This window comes from Chiloscyllium punctatum, chromosome 23, assembly GCF_047496795.1.
Source record: "Chiloscyllium punctatum isolate Juve2018m chromosome 23, sChiPun1.3, whole genome shotgun sequence".
NCBI lineage: Eukaryota > Metazoa > Chordata > Chondrichthyes > Orectolobiformes > Hemiscylliidae > Chiloscyllium > Chiloscyllium punctatum.
The window spans coordinates 28,870,385-28,893,219 of record NC_092761.1 but is presented as its reverse complement, the minus strand read 5'-3'; the positions used below and the strand labels follow the sequence as shown (position 1 = coordinate 28,893,219).

General features: G+C 43.9%; 1 long non-coding RNA gene across 2 annotated transcripts; it reads left to right on the top strand.

The window, feature by feature from the left end:
- Positions 1-9,310: 9,310 nt before the first annotated feature.
- On the top strand, positions 9,311-19,459 carry LOC140494042 (uncharacterized). 2 transcript variants are annotated; one of them, XR_011963879.1, is made up of 3 exons: positions 9,311-9,517; positions 16,515-16,623; positions 18,877-19,459. It is a non-coding gene; the product is annotated as an uncharacterized lncRNA (long non-coding RNA). The 2 variants fall into 2 exon arrangements; XR_011963878.1 differs by lacking the exon at positions 9,311-9,517 and adding an exon at positions 9,525-9,588.
- Positions 19,460-22,835: the final 3,376 nt, after the last annotated feature.

The window sequence follows — 22,835 nt, the reverse complement described above, 5'->3', positions numbered from 1 at the left end:
AGCAGACAGAGACCATCCTCCTCACTGTGAACAACACCCTCACCTTTCATGTCATCTGCACACCGACTAATGATACCTTCTGCTTTCACATCTGAGTTATTAATGTTCAATGATTCCTGCACAGTTTCCTGTGGTACACCCGGTGGTGAAAGTATGCTATCCACCAATTTTGCATCCAATTTGCCAACTTGCCTTGGAACCCAGTCCTTTTGAACCAGCCTTCCATGTTGGATCTTGTTTAAGGACTTAGTCAAGTCCATGTAAACCACATCATCTGCAGCGCCTTCATCAATATACTTAAGCATCATTTTAAAAAAAAAGCTGAATTGAATTCCTCGGACAGTATCTTCCTCTGCCAAATCCATGATGACTAAACCAAGTTGATCCTTACCTTTGCAAGTGTTGATTCATCCTCACAATTGTTTCCAATAATTTCCCTCCTCCTGCTGTCAGACTATCTGCTCTGTAATTACCTGGCCTATCCCTGCTGCCCTTCTTGAACAAAGGAACCATATTAGCGATCCTCCAGTCATTCAGCACTTCACCTGTGGCCAGCAAAGTATTATATTTATCCAGCAATTTCTGGGTAATTAGCATGGGGTCAAAGAATGCTGGTCCAGGCAGTGACACCCACATCCCATGAATGAATAAATAAAAATACATATGTCCCTCCCTACCTCTGCAAGCCCCTCCAGCTGCAGCAATCCGTACTGGCTTTGTAACACCGTTCAGGCCCTGACCTCTCTCTGTCACTCTCTCACCACCTCCAGCACCTTCACTTCTCCATGTTCGTATCGTGTCAATAAAACTTGGCAACGATTCCCCTTCCCATTGCCCCCCCTCCTGCTAGCAGACCCATTGCAATCCCTTTAAAACTTACTCTAAAACTCTCTCTCACTTCAGGATTTTTAGTACTTTGTGGTGATCTTCTCAGCCTCATAATCTAATATGATCCATTTTGTCCTGAGTGAGGTACCGGTGGGGATTTTTTGCTGGGTTTTTGTCTGTTTCAGTGGAATATCCTTTTGTTGAGTATTTTTCACTGTTCCTTCAAATGTTTTCCACTGTTCATTTACAGGCGCATATTTCAGTCTGTTTAGTCTGTTTATTTTGGTCAGTTCTCCTCTCCAACTCAGGTAATTGGCTATTTTTGTTTCTAGTTGTAGCTTGTCCTTTCTGTGTTTCACTTTAAAACTTTATAGTTTTTTAAACTGCACATTATCACAATTTCCCAGAGGATCTCTCCAGGTGACGTTACTCATTCACTAAGTTTTATCACACAACAGTCGCTCTGAGACAGTTACGTCCCTCGCCAGTTACACAATCTGTTATTCTAAGAAACACTGAAAAAAATTCTCTGAACTCCTCTTCCAATGTCACTGTTGTCAGTGTGATTGTCCCAGACTTTGCGAATATTAACGTTTCACTGAGTGTTCACCATGCTTGTATTGCCCTCCATATGAATATTTGTTTTTCCAATCTGTACAACCCACGTTTTCTCTGTAATCTGCTCCATTCACCTGAAACATTCCTGTCTATGTAAAACACCCCATCCTACCAACATCCTTATCCCTGTAAACTGCTCCATTCCTCCCAAACTCCCCATCTCCATGAACCCCTGTAGGCCCGACAGCTCTCCACATTTCTGTAACCTCCTGTGGCTCAAAGGTCCTCCCTCCCTGTGAAACCACCTCCAGTTCCCACACCCCTCCCAGTCTGGGTCATCCGCTCCAGATCAGGCCATTGCTGTCTCTGTTACCTCATGCAACCTTAGCAACGCCTCATATTTGTGTCTCTTCATTCAGATCGCATCCTCTCCCGCTTCCCGAACCCTCTTGCTGCCATCATAACCCTTGCTATTTAGAAAATGGAATAGCACATTCCAGTACAAGTCCTTCCGCCCTCAATATTGTGCTGACCTTTTATCCTACTCTGAAGATGAAACGAACCTACATATCTTACATATTACTATCATTGATGTGCCTATCCAAGAGTTGCTTAGATGTCTGTAATGTGTCTGAATCTACTACCACGGCTGGCAGTCCATTCCACGCACCCACCACACTCTGTGTAAATAACGTACCAGTCCCGTCCATGCCGACAGGATATCCCAACCAATCTAGTCCTACCTGCCAGCAATTGGCCCATATCCTTCTGATATCTAAGCTAAACCTTCCGCCAATTACCTGAAACTTATGTCCCCTTGTGATTACCATTTCACCATGGGAAGTAGTCTCTGGTTATCCACTCTATCTATGCCTCACATTCCCTTGTACACCTCTATCAAGTCACCATTCTTCCTCCTTCGCTGTGATCAGAAAAGCCCTAACTTCCACAATCTATCTTCTATGGGCATGCCCTCCAGTCCAGGCAGCATCCTGCTAAATCTCCTCTGCACTGTCTTTAAAGGTTCCACGTCCTTCCTACAATGAAGCGAACAGAACTGTTCACAATATTCGAAGTGTGGTCCAACTGGGGATCTGTAGAGCTGCAGCAAAATCTCACATCTCTTAAATTCAATCCCCCTGCCAATGAAAGCCAACACACCATCCGCCTTCTTAACAGCCTGTCAACTTGGGTGGGAACCTGAGGGACACAGGATCCCTTTGTTCCTGCACGCTGCTAAGAATCCTACCTTTAACCACGTAAAGGTTTTCTGCAGAATCCTCCAATCGAAAACTATCCCTATCTTTGTAAGTTCCTCCAGTCCCTACAACACTCATAAACTGTGAAACCTTCTCAAGTCCATATATTCCTAATGTCTGCAATATCCTCCTGTCCTGATGTCACTCCATATCTCTGTTACCCCCACCATCCTGCAGTGCTCTTCTGGGGAACATTGCAGAGGAAGGAGGAGTTGGAGAGTCTGGGCCATGTTACAAGGTATGAAGGGCTGCAGAACTTGGAGGATGGTACAAATGTCGGAAGGGACGTGGGACTTGAAGAAGGTTAGGTGTTCCGGGATTCATTGAACCTGCAGGATAGGACAAGGGATGGCTTGTGGAACCTGGAGGATATTATGATTTGAACCACAGGTAATTTTTGATTGGAACATTCAGCCGATCTTATAGTCATAAAGATGTACAGCATGGAAACAGACCCTTCATTCCAACCCAGCCATGCCCACAGGATATTCCAACCCAATCTAGTCCCACCTGCCAGTACCTGGCCTATCTCCCTCCAAACCCCTTCTATTCATATATACATCCAAATGCTTCTTAAATGTTGCAATTGTACCATCTGTAAGACTGGCTGAAAGATCCAATCAAACATTACCTGTGGTTCAAATCATAACATCCTCCAGGTTCCCCAACCCATTCATGGTCCCATCCTGCAGATCAGATATCCCAACCCAATGTAGTCCCACCTGCTAGCACCCAGCTCATCTCCATCTAAACCCTTCCTATTCATATACCCATCCAGATGCCTTTTAACTGTTGCAGTTGTACTAGCCTCCACCACTTCCTCTGGCAGCTCATTCCATATACTTACTATCCTCTGCGTGAAAATGTTGCCCCTTTTTATCTTTTATATCTTTCTACTCTCACCCTAAACCTCGCCCTATAATTCTGGATTCGCACACCCCAGGAGAAAGCCTTTGTCGATTTACCCTATCCATGTCCCTCTTGATTTTATAAACCTCGATGAGGTCACCCTCAGCCTCCAACTCTCCAGGAAAAACAACCACCACCTGTTCAAACTCTCCCTATAGCTCATCCCTGGCAACGTTGTTGTAAATCTTTTCTGGACCCTTTCAGGTTTCACAACATCCTTCCGATCGGAAGTAGAACAGAGTTGCATGCAGCATTCCAAAAGTGGCCTAACCACTGTCTTGTACAGCCACAACATGACCTCCCAACTCCTGTACCCAATACTCTGACCAATAAAGGAATGCATACCAAGCACCTTCTTTGTTATCCTAACTACCTGTGACTCTACTGTCAAGGAACTCTGTATTTCATTTGAAAGATTTCATAGACAGGTAGAGTGGCCCGAGGTCTTCTGGGTAATGCTAGTTCAGTCTAAGCTGGTAAGCAGAGCCAGTGAAATATTTGCAGCGCTGTCTCTCGAATGGTCGAGTGATAATGCACATGTCAAACAGGCTATTTTAAGTGCTTATGGATTGCTTATGAAAGGGAAGCCACTACAATTCCCTTTACCGTACCATCGCTATCTGTCAAAGCTCTTTCAGGTCTATATCCTCCGAATTGTTGAAACCTGCTCTCACAATTGCAACTCCCGTTATTTCCTAACATTGTTGAGTCTCTAAAACCATCCCTTTCAGGTTAATCTCCTCCACTGCATACAACACTCCAAGCCTGTGTAATCTGTTCAATTCCTTCAGTTCCTATATACCTATGAAGAGGTGTGACTGCTTTGTGGCCATTGTATCCTCATTTATATCTGCAAAAGGCTCTGCTCACTGTAGCATATCCTATGCCCATAAGTGAATCTGGTCTCTCATAAGACTCTCTATCACTCTCTCCTCCAGTCTCTACAAGCTTCCCTATCCCTGTCGTATCTTGCAGCATGCACACCACGCACTCTCTCTGACATACCTTCCAGTGCATAAATTCATCTCTCCTTCTAACTGTATCCAGTCTACAACTTCATCCCTGTCCGTGCAACATCCTCCAGTCCATATACTCCTCTCTATTGCTGCAGCATTCTCCAGCTTATATCATCTTCCATGTGCTTGCAACATTCTCCAGTCCATACGACCCTCCCTTTCCCTGTAATATTCTCCAGTCCATACGACCCTCCCTTTTCCTGTAATATTCCCCAGTCCATACCATCCACCCTATCACTGTGATATTCTCCAGATCCCACAACTGTTGTTAAATGTACGACATCCTGGAATCCTGTGAATGTTTCTACGCCCTGATCAACGTTGTCCATGTAACGATCCACAACCCTACACACATCCCTATCTCTGGAATCTAATCAAATACGCTTTATCTCTCTATCTTCCTCCAAACAATAAAATGTTTTCTCCTGCGAACAATCTGTAGCAACTGTAACTATGTTTAACCCTGCAACATTGTCACACCCCCAAACATCTCTCCCACTCTGTGACCTCTAACCATCCCTCAAAGGCCCTCTCTCGGTGACACGCGCCATGCATTTGCAACAAGGCAGATGGAATGACAGCATTAACTGAAGGGAACAGATATGATCGAACTGTTATTGTGGAGGTGTGGCTGCAGCATGACCATCGCTGGGATGTGTTTATTGAGGGGTTGTAGGGATTTAGGCAGGATCAGCAAAAAACCAATCAAGGTCCCGTTTTGTTGTGAAGAAAGGACGCAGTCAGTGCATTAATGAGACAGCCAATTTAACCTGGGAATCAAAATATAGAGTCATTTTGAATCGACAGCTTCCAAATAGCAAGGGAGATCTGGGAGATCAAATCACAATCCATGCATGTTGTTAAGTCAGATGCAATATTTTCTTGGTGATAGTAGACAGAGGCATGTGCAGTGGTCAATTTCTGATTGGACGTCTGTTTCACAAGGATCAGTGCTGTGATGTCTGTGTGTAATTTATATCTGTGATTCAGATGAAAAGGTCAGCAGTTTGAGTGGTAATTTTGCAGTCGACATTTGGAAAGGCATGTAATGATTAGGGATAGATAGGGGAATTGTGGATAGTGAGGAAGAGTGTTCATGGTTGCAGCAGTACATACATCAGCTGTAATGTTGGGCAGAGATGTGGCAAATTGAATTTCATCGGGACAGGTGTGAAGTGATATATTTATGAAGTCATATGGAAGAGAGAAGTACACTAATTGACTAGTTGGAAACATTGATAAACAGAGAGACATTGGAAGCAAATCCATAGCTCCCTAAAAATAACAACACAACAGGATGTGGTGGTCGAGGGGGAGTATGGCATGCTAACCTTTATTGGGCACAGTATTGAGTACAGACTTTTGTATGTCATGTTGTGACTGAATGAAACTTCATTCGACTATGTTTGGAAAGTTGCGTGTCATTCTCATCGACACACCACAGGAAGGATGTGGAGGTTTTGGGGAGGTTCCAACAGAGGGTTAGCAGAATATTGCCTGGATGACTGTGTTTAAGGAGGTTGGACGCAGTTGGATTGTTTTGCGAGAATATCCGAGTCTGAGGGGTGACCTGGTACAGGTAAAGAGCATGAGGAGAGGCGTGAATAGTGTGGATAGTTGGAATCCTCCTTCCAATGTCGAAATATCAAATACTAGGGCGCATCGGTTTAAGGTGAGAGTGAGAAGTTTTAAGTGAGATGAATGAGGCCAATTGTCTTTACCGAGCAATGTGATTATTGAGGGGTTGTAGGGATTTAGGCAGGATCAGCAAAAAAACAAACAGGAGGTGGGAGAGGTGGCAACAAGAGCAAACATTTGAAGGGCATTTAGACAGAAACATGAACAAACAGAGAATAGAGGGATATCGCCCATGTGCAGACAGATGGGATTAGTTGAGAATAGCATCATGGTCAGCACAGCCATGGTGGGCCGAAGGGCCTATTACTCTGCTGTACTGCTCGATTTTCTAACTTAACGACATCTAACCTGTCAAAGCCCCTCCGAATCCTGGATGTTTCATTCAATTTCTCTCCCATTCTTCAAAACTCCAATAGGTTCAAGGGCAATCTCCTCCACCTCTTCTCATTGGAAAATCCCGCCATCTCCAGGATCAGCCGAGCGAACCTTCCCTGGCCTGCCTCCAACACAAGAATGTCTTTCCTTAGGGCACACATACTATTCATTATAATCTAGGTGTGGTCTGACTTGTACCTTGCATCGTTTTAGCAAGACCTCCCTATATTTAGACTCCATTCCCTTTGCCTTCTCGATTACTTGCTGGTCCTGTAAGCTACCTGTTTCAGATTGAATCACAAGGATTCCCAAAATCCTTTGTGCAGTCAGTCTGAAACCAAACGGTGTTAGCCTGACAGTAAGTCGGGAACGTGCTGGAATGTGCTATAAAGAATATGACAATAAATGAGAACTAGATACTTAGAAACAATGTGAGATGTATGATTTTATAAAAGGGGAATATTTTTAAATCTGTTGCATCCTATATTTTGGTGTGACCATAAATGGCAGAATAGATAATGGTGGGGAAGGCTAGTTGCAGTAGAGGGATATTTGAAATTTCAGAAGCATTTTGACAAGTTTCAACAAGGGCTAAAAATTAGCTCGTGAGAGAATAGGGCCCCTGAAAGGTGAATGAGGCTGTCTGTGTGGAATCACTGCTGATGGGGGAGATACTGAACAAGTATTGTGTGTTAGGCTTTACTGTGGTGAAAGACATGGAAGCTCGGGAACTTGGGAAAATACATAGGGATGTCTTGAAAAGAGTTCACATTGGAGAACAGGAGGTGCTGGATGTCTTAAAATGCAAAAGTTAGATAAAACCTTTGGACATGATCAGATATACCCCAGCGCCTTGTGAGAAGCGAGGGAGGAAATTGCAGGGCCCCTCTCAGAGATATTTGTATCATCGACAGCTACTACGGACCAGTGAGACTGATGGCAGGGGTGGTAAGTTGTTGGATGAGATTCTGAGAGAAACGATCATCGTGCATTTGGAAAGGTAAGGACAGATTAACGATCGTCAGCATGGCTTTGTGCATGGGAAATCATGCCTCAAATGTGAGTGTGGAGGTAGACAAGTGAGAGGTCAAAGCAGAGCAGTACACGATGTCCACATGAACTTTAGCAAGGCCTTTGACAAGGTTCTACATGGCAGACTGGTTAGTAAGTTTAGATCAGACATAACCAGGGAGCGCTCACCAACTGGATACAAAACAGGATTGACTATAGGAGACAGAACATATTCATAGAGGGTTTCTGCCCAAACTGCAGGCCTGTGACCAACGGTGTGCCATGGGGTTCGGTGCTGGGTCACTGTTGTGCATCATTTATATAAACAGATTGGATGATAATACAGGATCCATGATTAGCAAGTTTGTGAGTGAGACTGAAATTGGTGATAATGTGGACAGTGAAGAGGGATATCGAAGAGTACAATGGAATCAACAGTACTGCTGGACCACTGAGGTTAGGAATAACAGGTGGAGAAATGCAAGATGTTGTATTGTGGTAAAGCAGACCAGGCTGGACTTGTACAATTAATGTTTGGGCCTTGGATATTGTTGTGAATCATTTCATTGACCCAGGGATGCAGGTACACAGTTTTTTGAAAGTAGCGTCACGGGTAGACAGGCTGGTGAAGCAGGCGTTTGGGATGGTCACCCTTCATTGGGCAGAGCATTGAGAGTAGGAGTTGGGATGTCATGGTTTATCTGTAGAGGACATTAGTGAGGCCACTGTATAAGCATTGTTGATTATCTGGAAAAAATCAACTTGTTCACGTATGTCCTTTAGGGAGGGATATATGATATTTTTACCTGGTCTGGCTCACATGTGACTCCAGTCCCACAGCAATATGGCTGGCTCTGAGTTGCCTCTGGGCAATTAGCAGGAGGGCAATGGATGCTGGTCCATCCGGTGATATCCTTAGGCCTTGAATGAATCAATGAAATACACATATGTCTATCTCTACCTTGGCAAACAGCTCTGCTGCAGCAATCCGTACTGGCTTTGTAACGTTGTTCAGGCCTTTGCCCCTCTCTGTAACACTCTCACCACCTCCAGCACCTTCAATTCTCCCTGTTCCACTCCTCTGATTAAACACTGACAATATTTCCTCTTCCTACTGCACTCCTCCACATTTCTAAATGTTGGTTACTTCAGAATTGATCGGTTCTTTTTCATCTCTTAATCAAATCGGCCAAGACCGTCTGAAGTGGGAAGGAGCATTGGGAAGGTGTCAAGCACCTCGAGACTTTCTGTGGGGAAAACGGGAATCCAGGAGAAAACAGCACAAGGAGCGTGCTGTCATGTCAACACCCCACCCACCCCCTTTCCACGTTCACCTTCTGCCTCAAGTGTAACAGAGTCTGTGGAAGGCCACATCGGTCTGTACAGCCAACTCCAGACTCCCCCACCCCCACTGAGAGTGGGAGAGAGTCAGCCTCATCTGTGAGCCACTGCCAAAGAGATGATGAGATAGGAAGGTTGAATCCCCTCACAATTATCCCAGTGTCTTTGTTACAAATTCAAACAATTCCCTGTTGATGCAGTGTTTAATAATGTCATATCACTCAGTATCTCTCCATGTGGTATCCCTCACTGTGTCAGTCTATTTACTGCCTCTGTCAGCATTTCTCTCTCTTACAGATGGTCTGAGATCCTGAGTCAACAGAATTGTCCATTCCAGAGAGATGCAGCAGCACAGGCAAGGGATGGAGACTGGGATTATCGAGATCTCTGCTGGACTCAGTGCCACTCTGCATGTGTTATCCTCATTGCATCAGTCTAATTTCCCATTCTGTCTATTTCTGTCTCATGCAGGTCATCAGGATGTTCCTAACTCCTGTCTCATCCATCACCTCATTGAAACTGGTTGGTCAGCCAAGAGAAATGGAGAGGGAGATCTGGAGCCTTCAGTAATTCCTGCAGCTGGTAAGGACACTCACAGTAAACAGCACAGGGTGGAGGTAGACCAGGAAGACAGGACAGAGATATAGAGCTGGGTAAGGAACAGCAACATTCTAGACTTCATTCTCACCATCTTTTGAGGGTCCTGCTTTCACCTCTTCTGTACTAGTCCTCAATGCGACAGCACAGGGGATCGCAGGTATCAATCCTGGCCCATGCTGTGTTCGTGATCTCTGTAATATCCTCCAGTCCCGATAATCCTTCCTCTGTTTGAAATCTCCTCTAGTCCACATCATTCTCTGTGTCTCTGTCTCTGTCTCTGTCAGGTTCTCCAGTCCCTAACACCCTAATCCCTAACCTTCTCCAGTAGGTACTAAATTCCTTCATCCCTGTAAACCCTGACAGCCCTGTGTATCCCTTTAAGCTCCTCCCACCAATACCACCCTCCATGTCAATGTATTTGTCTTTAACCTCTCCATCCGCCCCATCTATGTAATCTTCTCCAGCTCCTACAACCCTTCCTTAGCTGTGAAAAATTTGTAATCTCCTTATCCTTCTCCAATTCTTTGATCTTTATCTTGTTAAATTTCACCTTCATTCCCGACACCATACCCCTCCCGACCACAGGAACCTCTTTCAGTTTGTGCAACCCTCCCCATTTGTGTAACTGTCTTCAACCCAGTAACCTGGAATTCTCCATTGCCTTCCTATCTATGTAGCCTCCAGCGCCTAGAAGCCTTCTTATATCTGTAAATGTCTTCAATCACAACAACCTTCCATATCTCTGTTAGTATACACAATAATCTCCTAGATGAAACAGCCCCCTGTCTGTGTCTCTCAGTCTGCCTGCCTCTTCCTAACTCCATCCCTATCCCTCTCTCCAGAATCTTATCCAGCTCCCTCTCTCTCTGTAAATTCCTCCAATCCCCAAACACCTTTGTCCCTCTGACATTCTTGACCAGATGTAACTGTGTTTAATTCTTAGCCTCCCTATCTCTGTAACCTCTACCCATCTGTCCAACCCCCCACTACTGAGGTGCGACTCCCTGTATTCGCCATAAGGGAGATGGAATGACAGTGAACAGATCTGATGGAACTGTCATTACGGAGGTGTAGCTGCAGAATGACCATCGCTGGGAAGTGAATACTGAAGGGTTGTTTGCATAGAGTCATAGAGTCATAGAGATGTACAGCATGGAAACCGACCCTTCGGTCCAACCCACCCACGCTGTGCAGATATCCCAACCCAATCTAGTCCCAATATGCAGACTAGGCAAAAAGCTAACAAGGTATGAAGGAAGGATGAGGTTAATGCATTAATGAGACAATCATGTGGATCTGAATTTGAAAAGTAGAGTTGAGAATAAGCAAGCAGCAGCAACCGTTAGCAGGAATTCTTTTGTAGGCACCAAACAGTGATGGGAATGTCAGTATGGTTACAGTCAGGACACTGAATGTACTTATGGCAAGGGCAGTACAGTAACGGTGTGTGACAATGGTCTCCATGCCGACTGATCCAGCAACGAGCCTGTTGGATTGAATTTGTTGGTGTGAATATAAATGGCAGAATTGTAAGGGTGTAGGAGGGGTGTAGTGGTATAGGGGATATGGTGTATTTGAATTAACAGAAGCCTTTATGCAAGTTTTAACAGGGAAAAGAACGGACAAAGGAAGCACATGGTGAGGGGAAGAAACTGACAGGACAGCGTACCTGCAGAGTTACTGCCTTTGCTGTTTGAATTCATGTATCGCTGGATATCGGAGTGCATTTATCAGATTTAAAGGTTACTGCAGATTATATCTGCAATAAATGCTTCTGCTTGTGAGTCCTATCAGATCGAATAGATTGGTTGGAGAGACAGTTTAAGACAATACAGAATTGGTAACACAACAGTATGTGATGGATGGTAGTTATAGGAAGAGGGACAGTCTCAGATAGAGTTACATAGATGGGTTAACTCCAAAAAAGGCAAGAGAGTTTAGTAGCTAGTGCAGGAGTCTTCTGTGGCTCTCCCTATTTTAAACAAATATCCTGTTTTGGAAAATGTAGCGGGTGATGGATTCACAGGGGAACGTTGCACAAACAGACAAGTTTGTGGTATGGAGACTGGCACTAATGCAACTAGAGATACGTCGGATTCCACGAAGTCAATTGTGTTAGGGGACTCGCTAGTCTGAGGTACAGACAGATGGTTCTGTGGACAGCAGAGAAATAAGCAGATTAGTGTGTTGCTTCCCTGGTGCCAGGATCAAGGATATCTCAGAAAGGATGCAGAATGTTCTGACAGGGGAGAGGGTCCAGCAAGAGGTCATTGACCAAATTGGAACCAACGACATAAAAAGGGAAAACGTTTGAGATTATGGACGGAGATTGCAGGGTGATAGGCAGAAATTTAAAAAAGAGGATCTTGACAGTAATAATATCTGTATTACTCCCGGCGCTATGAGCTAGTGAGGACAGGAATAGAGGGATAGAGCAGATGAATACATGGCTTTGGAGCTGGTGTATGGGAGAAGTATTCACATTTTTGGATCACTGGAATCTCTTTTGAGGTAGAAGGAACCTGTACCAGAAGGGCGGATTGCACCTAAATTGGAAGGGGGCGAATATACTGGCAGGAAGATTTGCCACAGCTGCTCGAGAGGTTTTAAACTAGTTTGGGTGGTGGGGGGTGGGGGGGGAGCTGGGGGCAGGGAGATAGTGAGGAAATAGATCAATCTGAGATTGGTAAACTGAGAACAGAAACGAGTCAAACAGTCAGGACGGGCAGGGACAAGGTAGGACTAATAAAGTAAACTGCATTTATTTCAATGCAAAGGGGCCAAATAGGGAAGGCAGATGAACTCAGGGCATGGTTCGGAATATGGGACTGGTATATCATAGCAGTTACAGAAACATGGCTCAGGGATCGGCAGGACTGGCAGATAATGTTCCAGGTTACAAATTCTACAGGAAAGATAGAAAGGAAGGGAGGACAGGAGGGGGAATGGAGTTTTTGATTAGGGATAGCATTACAGGGGTACTGAGGGATGATATTCCTGGAAATACATCGAGGGAGGTTATTTGGGTAGACCTGAGAAATAAGAACGGGATGATCGCCTTATTGGGATTGTATTATAGACTCCCTAATAGTCAGAGGGAAATTGAGAAACAAACTTGTGAGAAGATCTCAACTATCTGTAAGAAAGTAGGGTGATTATGGTAGGAGATTTTAACTTTCCAAACATAGACTGGGACTGCCGTAGCGTTAAGAGTCTAGATGGAGAGGAAGTTATTCAGTGTGTACAAGAAAATGTTCTGATTCAGTATGTGGATTAACCTACTAGAGAAGGTGCAAAACTTGACCTACTCTGGGGAAATAAGGCAGGGCAGGTGACTGAGGTGTCAGTGGAGGTGCACTTTGGGGCCAGCTACCATAATACCATTAGATCTTAAATAATTATGGAAATGGATAGACCAGATCTTAAAGTTGAAGTTATAAATTCGAGAAAGGCCAATTTTGACAGTATTTGGCAAGAACTTTCAAAACCTGATTGGGGGCAGATGTTCACAGGTAAATGGACGGCTGGAAAATGGGAAGCCTTCAGAAATGAGATAACAAGAATCCAAAGCAAGTATATTCCTGTTGGGATGAAAAGAAAGGCTGGTAGTATAGGGATTGCTGACTAACTAAACGGTTTGATTCATAAAAAGAAGGAAGCATATGTCAGGTATAGACAGGATAGATCGAGTGAATCCTTCGAAGAGTATAAAGGCAGTAGAAGTATACTTAAGAGGGAAATCAGGAGGGCAAAAAGGGGACATGAGATAGCTTTAGCAAGTAGAATTATGGAGACTGCAAAGGGTTTTTACAAATACATTAAGGACAAAATCATAACGAGGGAGAGAATAGAACCCCTCAAAGATCAGCAAGGCAGCCCTTGTGTGGAGATGCAGGAAATGGGGGAGATACTAAACGAGTATTTTGCATCAGTATTTACTGTGGAAACTGATATGGAAGATATAGAATGTCAGGAAATAGATGGTTACACGTTGAAAAATGTCCATAGTACAGAGTAGGAAGTGCTGGATGTCTTGAAACGTGTAAAAGTGGATAAATCCCCAGGAACCGAACAGGTGTACCATAGAACTCTGTGGGAAGCCAGAGGAGTGATTGCTGGGCTTCTTGCTGAGACATTTGTACCGTTGATAGTCACAGGAGAGGTGCCAGAAAACTGGAGTTTGGCAAACGTGGTACCACTGTTTAAGAAGGGTGGTACGGACAAACCATGGAACTATAGGCCAGTGAGCCTGACGTCGGTGGTGAGCAAGTTGTCGAAGGGAATCCTGAAGGACAGGATGTACATGGAGTTGGAAAGACAAGGACTGACTAGGGATCGTCAACATGGCTTTAACCGTGGGAAATCATATCTCACGATCTTGATTGAGTTTTTTGAAGAAGTTACGAAGAGGGCAGAACAGTAGATGTGTTCTATATGGACTTCAGTAACGCGTTCGACAAGATTCTCCATGGAAGACTGGTTAGCAAGTTTACATCTCACGGAACACAGGGACAACTAGCCACTTGCATACAGAACTGGCTCAAAGGTTGAAGGTGGAGGTGGAGGGTTATTTTTTAGACTGGAGGCCTGTGACCAGTGGAGTACCACAAGGATCAGTGCTGGTTCCTCAATTTTTTATCATTTACGTAAATGATTTGGATGCGAGCGTAAGAGGTATTGTTAGTAAGTTTGCAGATGACAACAAAATTGGAGGTGTAGTGGACAGCGAAGAGGTTTACCTCAGAGTACAACAGGATCTTGATCAGATGGGCCAATGGGCTGAGAAGTGGCAGGTGGAGTTTATTTGAAATAAATGCGAGGTGCTGCATTTTGGGAAAGCAAAGTTTAGCAGGACTTCGACATTTAATGGCAATGGGTGTGTTGCTGAACAAAGAGACCTTGGAGTACACGTTCATTGGTCCTTGAAAGTGGAGTCGCCGGGAGGTAGGATAGTTAAGGTGGTGTTTGGTTTGCTTTCCTTTATTGGTCAGAGTATTGAGTTTTGGAGTTGGGAGGTCATGTTGCGGTTGTACGGGACACTGGTTAGGCCACTGTTGGAATATTGTGTGGAATTCTGGTCTCGTTCCTATCGGAAATATGTTGTGAAAATTGAAAGGGTTCAAGAAAGATTTACAAGGATGTTGACAGAGTTGGAGAATTTGAGGTATAAGGAGAGGCTGTACAGGCTGCGGCTGTTTTCCCTTGAGCGTTGGAGGCTGAGGGGTGACCTTCTAGAGATGTACAAAATTGTGAAGGGCATGGAGAGGATAAATAGAGAAAGTCTTTTCCCTGGCGTCGGGGAGTCCAGAACTAAAGGGCATAGGTTTAGGCTGAGAAGTGAAGGATGTTGGGTGGCACAGTGGTTAGCAATGCTCCCTCCCAATGCCATGAGACTCAGGTTCAATTCCCGCCTCAGGCTGTGTGGACTTTGCACATTCTCCCTATGTCTGCGTGGGTTTCCTCCCACAATCCAAACTTGTGCAGGCTAGGTGAATTGGCTATGCTAAATTGCCTGTACTGTTAGGTTAGGGGGATGGATCGGAGTGGTTTGTGCTTTGGTGGGTCGCTGTGGACTTGTTTCCACACTTAAAAAAATGAAAACGTGAAAGAGACCTAAGGGGCAACTTTTTCACACATACGGTGGTACGTGTATGGAATGAGCTGCCAGAGGATGTGGTGGAGGCTGGTACAATTGCAGCATTTAAAAGACATTTGAATGGTTATATGAATAGGAAGGGTTTGGAGGGATATGGGTCGGATGCGGGCAGGTGGGAATAGATTGGGTTGGATATCTGCTCGACATGGACGGGTTGGACGGAAAGGTCTGTTTCCATGCTGTACATCTCTATGCCTCGATAACTCACAGAGTGAGTTTGTAAATGCAGTTAGTGTGAATGGTATTTGGAGCAATACATGTAATTGGAAAGTTAAAGTTAGGTTGGAGTTTGTTCAAAGGGATTGGAATAGAAAGGTAAAGGCATCATGAATCAGTTGCATAGAGTGTTGGTGAGAGTGTACCTGAGGTATTGAGTGCAGTGTCGGTGACCTAATCTAAGAAAGATGACACTGATCACAGAGGACGTGCAATGGACATTCTCCAGATTAATTCCTGAGATGACAAGATTTTCTGATGGGGAGATTTGTCCTGCGACCTCTCCAGTTTCAAAGCATGAGAGGTGATCGCAGTGAAATTTCAAAAATCTATGATTCATGTGATGAGGTGGAAATAAACAGGATGTTTCTCTAGCTGTCTACTCTATATTTAAGGCAAATAATGACAGGATAAGGGATATGCCATTTAAGACCGTAATAAGGAGGAAATTCTTCCCTCAGAGGGGACTGACTAACACAGGGGCATGGAAGCCTTTTTCCAGGGCAAGATTAAGGAGAATCCCCAGATATTCTTCACGTATATCAAGTGGAACAGAACAACCAGGGAACATGTAGGGTCTATTAGTGACTTGGCAAGTTGTATCCAAACTCAACTTCATGGGAGAAGGCTGTTTGTGTGACTGGAGCCCAATTTCCCCGGTGTACCCGGTAGAGATCAGTGCTGTGTTCCGTATTATTTGTGGTATTCATAAGTGATGTGAATGTGAAGTGGGTAGGGGGAGTGTGATAAGTAAGTTTGTGTTTGACACAAAGATTGGCTGTGTGGTTGGCAGTGAGGAGGGAGGTCTTATATTACAGGAAGATACAGATAGAATGGTCAGATGGTCAGATCAATGGCAAATGGAATGTAACTCTGATAAATATGAGGTGATGCACTTTGGAAGAAGGAAACAGACAGGGGAGGACTCAAAGAACGGCATCACACTAGGAAGCTCAGAGCGTGCTTCTCCACACATCCCTGAATGTGACTGGATATGATAATTGATGAGTTCAGCATGACTGTAGATAAAGCCTTTATTCATTGACCCAAAGATTATCCGAGTTTTATATAGCACTTCGGTAAGGCCAAATGAAATATTGTGTGCAGTTCTAGGAGCCGCGTTACAGGAAGGATGTGATTGTACTGGATGAGGTGCAGAAGAGATTCACCAGAATGCTTCCTGGGATGGACCATACGAGCTGTGGAGAGAGGCTGGGTAAGCTCGAGTTATTTATTTTGAAGCAGAGGAAGTTGAGTTGGAATGTAATTCAGATTTAAGATTACAAGGGGCATGGACAGGGTGAATAGACAACAGCTGTTCTTTTTAGTCAAAGTTTCAGATTCTTTACAGAGTGAAACCAGGGAATGGAGAATGGAGAACAGAGAAACATGACACAGCTACTTCACTTCTGCCTTCACAGAAAAATGCATAAACAAAGCCTTCCCAGCAATAGGAAAAAACCTGAGTCTGATGAGAAAATGATGTGGAATGAAACTAGTAAATAAACTAATTTGGAGAAATTATTGGAACTGAAAATAATGGGCATAGAAAAAAAAACAACACAGATTGATGAAATGGGAAACATTTGAGAAACTCACTGGTAGATTAATTAAAGAAAATACAATAGAGGCACTGAACTAGGATTTTCAGCAAGGATTTTAATAGAGTCCCAACCCTAGTAAGCAAAGTAAAAGCACATGGGAAAGGGGGTAATATATGAACATGGTGTTAAAATGGGAGTGTTGACAGGAAACAATGAGGAGGAATAAATGGATGGGTTTCAGTTTGGAAGGCTCATGAGTCATCACAATGATTGATGCTGGGGCGCCAGATATTCACAATACATCTCAAACATCTCGTTGAGGGATTCAAATGCAAAGTTTCCAAGTCTGCTGACGGAACTAGGATTTTGAAAGTGAGGAGAATGTGAAAAAAACTTAAAGGAGAATGAAACAAACGGAGTGAATGAGTAAACATGTGGCAGATGAAGAGCAGTGTGGATAGATATGATGTTGTCTACTTTGTTGTGAAACACTAAAGTTCCAGCCAACCATTGGAAAAGGAAGTGGTTGAGAAATGTCGATCTATGAAGGGAACTGCACTTTTCTTCTGTTATTGTTTAGACAGACATCTGTGTTCCATGCAGGGCAGTGAGTTCTGCAGAAAGAAGCCAATACAGGGAATACATTGGCACACAGACCAGTTTACACAGACCCACCAAGTGGGGAGCTGTAACATTGAAAAGGATCTGGGATCTCCCTGTACACCAGTCACTGAAAGCAATATTGCAGGAGCAGAAAGCAGTCAGGAAGATAAATTGTTGTTGACCATCATTTCAGAAGGACTGGAGTCCAGGGGTAAGGGTGTCTCAGTGCAGCTGTACAGGCCCTTGGTGAGACCTCAACTCGAACATTGTGCAGTGTTGTGTGCAGTTTTGGTCTCCGTACCTAATAAAGAACAAACCTGACATTGAGGGAGTGCAGCGAAGGATGACCAGACTGATCTCTGGGATGACAGACTTTTTGTGGAGCAGAGTTTGGGGCAACTGAGCCTGTATCGCATGGGGTTTAGGAAGATGAGTGGAGATCTCAGTGAGATATATAAAACACTGACAGGGTGAGTTAGATTGGAAGCAGTGATGATAATTCCCCTGGCTGGGAAGTCTAAAACAAGAGGCCACAGTATTAAATACAGATGGGTCACATTGCATTTAGATACGAATAAATGTCTGCACTCAGAGACTGGTGAACCTGGGAATTCTCTCTCACATAAGGCTGTGGAAGACAAGGCACTAAAGACTAATAAGGATGTCTAGACACCAAAGGATGGGGGAGAGGGCAGGAGTATGGTGTAGAAATAAAGGGTCAGCAATCATTATATTGAATTGGATAGCAAACTCGACAGACCAAGGGGACGACCACAGTTCCTATTTTATAGCTTCACAAGGTTAATCACATTAAGGGGTGTGTAAAGTGTGTCGGGAATGTGGATTGAGGAGATGTTCAGACATTAACTAGAATGGGGCAGGCTCAGTGTGCTGTATGGCCTATTACATTCCCGATGTTTCTGTGCGGTTTGTGGGAAAGCTCTGTAAATGTTGTCACAAGTTCACAGATGTTAGGAAGGACGTCTCTGCTGGCTCAACAGGACTGTGTTTCCCGTTCCCTTTTCCATACCGAGGTTGGGGGCTGGGTGTTCTGTCAGGTTTTATCCTTTTAGACTTCAGAGCAGTTTGATACGATAGAGTGTCTTGCTTGGCCTTTTCAGAGACCATTGAAGAGTGCATCACATGTCTGTGTGTTTGGAGTCACTTTTAGGCCAGACCAGGAGGGCACGGGAGATTCACTTCCTGAAAGTACATTGGGGAAGGAAATTGGTGTTTACAATCGACATTGACTTCAAGGCCATTGTTACTGACACCAGATTTGAGATCTCGATATTTTATTAATTGTTTTTAACTTCCACCAGCTGCCAGAGCATTAGCCTGGTCTGGATTATTCATCCAGTGACTTTTCCAAAACAGCACCATCTCCACATGGGGACCGATCGGAAACCACACTGAGCAAGTTTATGTCTGTGCTGCTTGACAGCTCTATCAAAACGAACTCCCAATTTGACTATCATGATGAGGCTGAGAGGGTTGTAATTGTCCAGATTGTAATTATTCCCCGACACTGAGTAATTTTCCACATTGCCAGGGAGATGTCAGAGTTGTAGCTGGAAGGAAACCGCTTCCCCAGGGGCACGGCTTGTTGTACAGCACAAGTCTTCAGTCCTATTGCAGGAATGGGGTCAGGACTCATTGCATTTGCCTCTCTACTGTGTTCAGCTTTTTCTTCATGGCACGTGCAGCGAATTGAATTGGTTGAAGACTGATCTGTGATCCTGTGGGCATCATGATGACGGTGAATTGAATTATCGACTCAACACCCCTGGCTGAGGATGGTACAGATACTATTTCCTTGTTTTTTACACTGATGTGCAGAGCTGATCCATTGATAGAATGGGGATAATTGTGAAGCCCTCTCTAACAGTTAGTTGTTTAATCGACTATCACGATTTTTGGCCAGATATGGCTGGCTGCAGAGGTTTCATCGGGGTGTATTGACCTTGTGACAATTTATCTCTCTCGAACGTACGATTTGGTTTTATTTGATTTGATAGGATTCATTGTCGCATGTATCTAAGTAGAGTGAAACTCTTTGTTTATACACAGTTCTGGCAGATCATAGTGAGGGTTGGAGCTGCCTTTTTTTAGAGACATGAAGTGGCCGAAATTTAAAAGTCTACTTCAGCTGTCTGTTTCTGAAGAGCCACAAAATAGACAGAAATTAAAATAGATTGCTTCAGCATCAGTGAAAAAAGGGCCTTTGAAAAGGGAATTATTCCAAAGCAAAAGAAAGGATAATCTGATTCGCAAGATTCTGAAACATGCCAATATAGTGGTAAAGAAGGTTCTTTTTAAAAAAAAAGATGATTTGTAACAAAACACAGATGAAAAAATGAAATTGTAGCACAAAAACTTTAAAGAATCACTACAAAAAGTAACTTATTCTGATCTCAGTAAGGATTATTTTCATCCACAAAAACAGCATCTCAAGTTATCTTTCAGAAGCTAGCTGTGCCTTTGAAACTGTTTACAATAGTAATAAGTTCTAGTTAAATATCTGGTAAATAATCATGGACACAGATTTCAACATAATAATAAAACCTTAAAGAGATACCTGGCTTGTCTTGTCGAATTCACGAAGAAAAAGGTTAACCGTGGAAATAATAATATTACGTATTTTGTATCAGAATCAGCTTTTTACTGTAAAATGTGATCACGGAATTTGATAAGAGATAGCCTGCCCATTGGAGAATAGAACTCATGCAATCCTTCAAGATAAACAATGAGGGATATGACTAAAAAGAGCAGAGCCCCGAACTTTGGGAATGCATTATAGAAAGATCCCAAGGCCTAGAGATAACAACAATCGTTAAAATTCCGAAACAAATAAGAACCTCGGGCTGTCCCTGGGAGTGTCCATCATTGATCAGTTGTTTTACAAGATTGATTCTGCAGAAGGGGAGTGGATGGTACACTGACAAAGTTGTTTATGATCATTGCAACACAGAACGTATAAAAATACTGTCTTTTTACTGTAAACTCGAAGTGTGTCATTGATTTGCCGTCTGATCTGAGCTAGAGATTAAGGAAACGATTGTTTTCTCATGTCAAAGTCAGATTCGAGGAAGATCCTTTGGTATTCTCCCAGCATTAACCAGGTTTTGCTTGAATTAAAGTCCATTCCGTGCCTGTGTCCTGTCTGCCTCCAGAGTCTTTGTCCCTCGCTGGGGAATCTCGCTCCTACAATAAGCAAGGCCAGATAGATCATAGGGTAAAGGAAAAACTTCGACTGAGACATACAGGCTACACCAGAAAGGGCATGCAATAGGCAACATCAATGTGAGCAAGATCAGCATTATTTGAAGTTAGAGAGTCCATTCCTCATTTTAATCGTGGGCTGGGACGATGCTGTTCATGAGCCGCTGGTTTGTGTGTTCAAGATTCTGTATTGTCTGCATGATGGAAGAGATTGCAGGAGATCCAGGGTGAGATGGGTCTTTGATAATGTTGTCAGCCTTTCCACGGCAGTGAGCTGTGTAAATGGAGACAATGGATGGGTCGTTGGTTTCCGTGATGGCATGGGCTGTGTACACAAACTTCTGTCATTTCTCTTACTATCCTGGGCACGGCTGTGGCCACACCAGGTCATTATGCACCCAGATACTTTGCTGTCAGTGGTGCATTTGTAGACATTGTTGAGGGTCCTTGTGGACATGTCAAATGTCCTGAGCTGCCAGAGAAAGAAGAGGCGTTGTTGTGCCATCTCGGCTGTCACATCTACATGGGAGGTCGGTTATCGTCACTCCGAGCAACTTAGTGCTTTCCACTCTTTCAACTTCAGTTCCATTGATGCAGATGGGGGCATGTTCTCCTCATTTCTTTCTGAAGTCATTGATCAGTTGGTTAGTTCTGCCGATGTTAAAAGAGAGGATGGTCTCAGTGCAGCATATCACTAAGTCCACTATTTCGGTTCTGTATTTTGACTTGTTATCATTACATACCTGTCCTACTATGATGGTGTCATCAGTGAACATGTAGATGGCATTCGTTCAAAATTTGGCAACACAGTCGTGGGTGTACAGGGCGCATAGTAGGGGGCTGAGGACACATCCTTTGGGATTTCAGTGTTGAATGTTATCATGGAAGAGACACACTTACCTATTTTCACTGATTGTGTACTGTGGGTCAGAAAGCTGAGGATCCAATTTCAGAGGGCAGAGCCAAGACTAAGATCAGGGAGATTTGTGATCAGTCTGAAGGGAATAATGGTGTTGAAGATGAACCTAGAGTCAATGAGCAGGAATCTGACGTGGGTGTCCTTGTTGTCCAGGTGTTCGAGGGATATGGCACCCATTATGTACCCATTCCACTGGTAGGAAAATTGTAGGGGATCGAGGCAGGCTGGGAGACTGGAACTGATGTGGGCCATGACTAGACATTCGAAGAACTTCACTCCCCTCAGTCTCCAGCGCTCTAAAGAGGAATGTCCCAGCTTATCCAACCTCTCCCTATGACTCAGACCCTTGAGTCCTGGCAACATCCTTGTAAAGTTCCAGTTTAATACCATCCTTCCTACAGCAAGGTGACCAAAGCTGAACACAATGCTGAACTTGAACATATTTGGAACTAAGTTTTACTCTGCTGCCAATTATTATGCTGCTGTGATATTGTTTTTTTGTTGTGTTATTCTGAAATCTTATTATTCATTGAATCCTCTGACGGCAATCCCCTCCGGTGAACGTTCTCCTTACTGCTTGAATTTGAATCAATCTATTCTGTTTGGACTGATATTTTGATGCCGCTGTATACCAGAGAACAGGAAGAGATGATGGATGATTGTGCAGTGTGTCTCCTTTACTGGACCAGATTGACTCTCCAGGTACCTAAAGCTTTTATTGTGGGCCAGAGTACCTCAGAATCGTTACATCACAGAAGGAAGCTATTTAGCCCATTGTAGGTCCATGCACACAGAACATTACTGCTCAGTACCCACAACATCCTTCAGCACTGCTGACAGATCCACCAACCTTACTGACAACCGTAAATTTACTAACTCATCCTTCTATACCCTCATTAAGGTCATTTTCAAAAGGACAAACAACAGTCACTCCAAAGCAGATCCTTGCACTATACCACTAGCAGCTAAACTCCAGGATGAACATTCCCCATCAACTACCACCTTCTGTCTGCTTTCAGCTAGCCGATTTGTGATCCAAACGCTAAATCACCCACAATTCCACGTCTCCATATTTTCTGGGAGAAAGTAAGGACTGCAGATGTTTGAGATCAGGGTCGAGAGTGTGGCGCTGGAAACGCA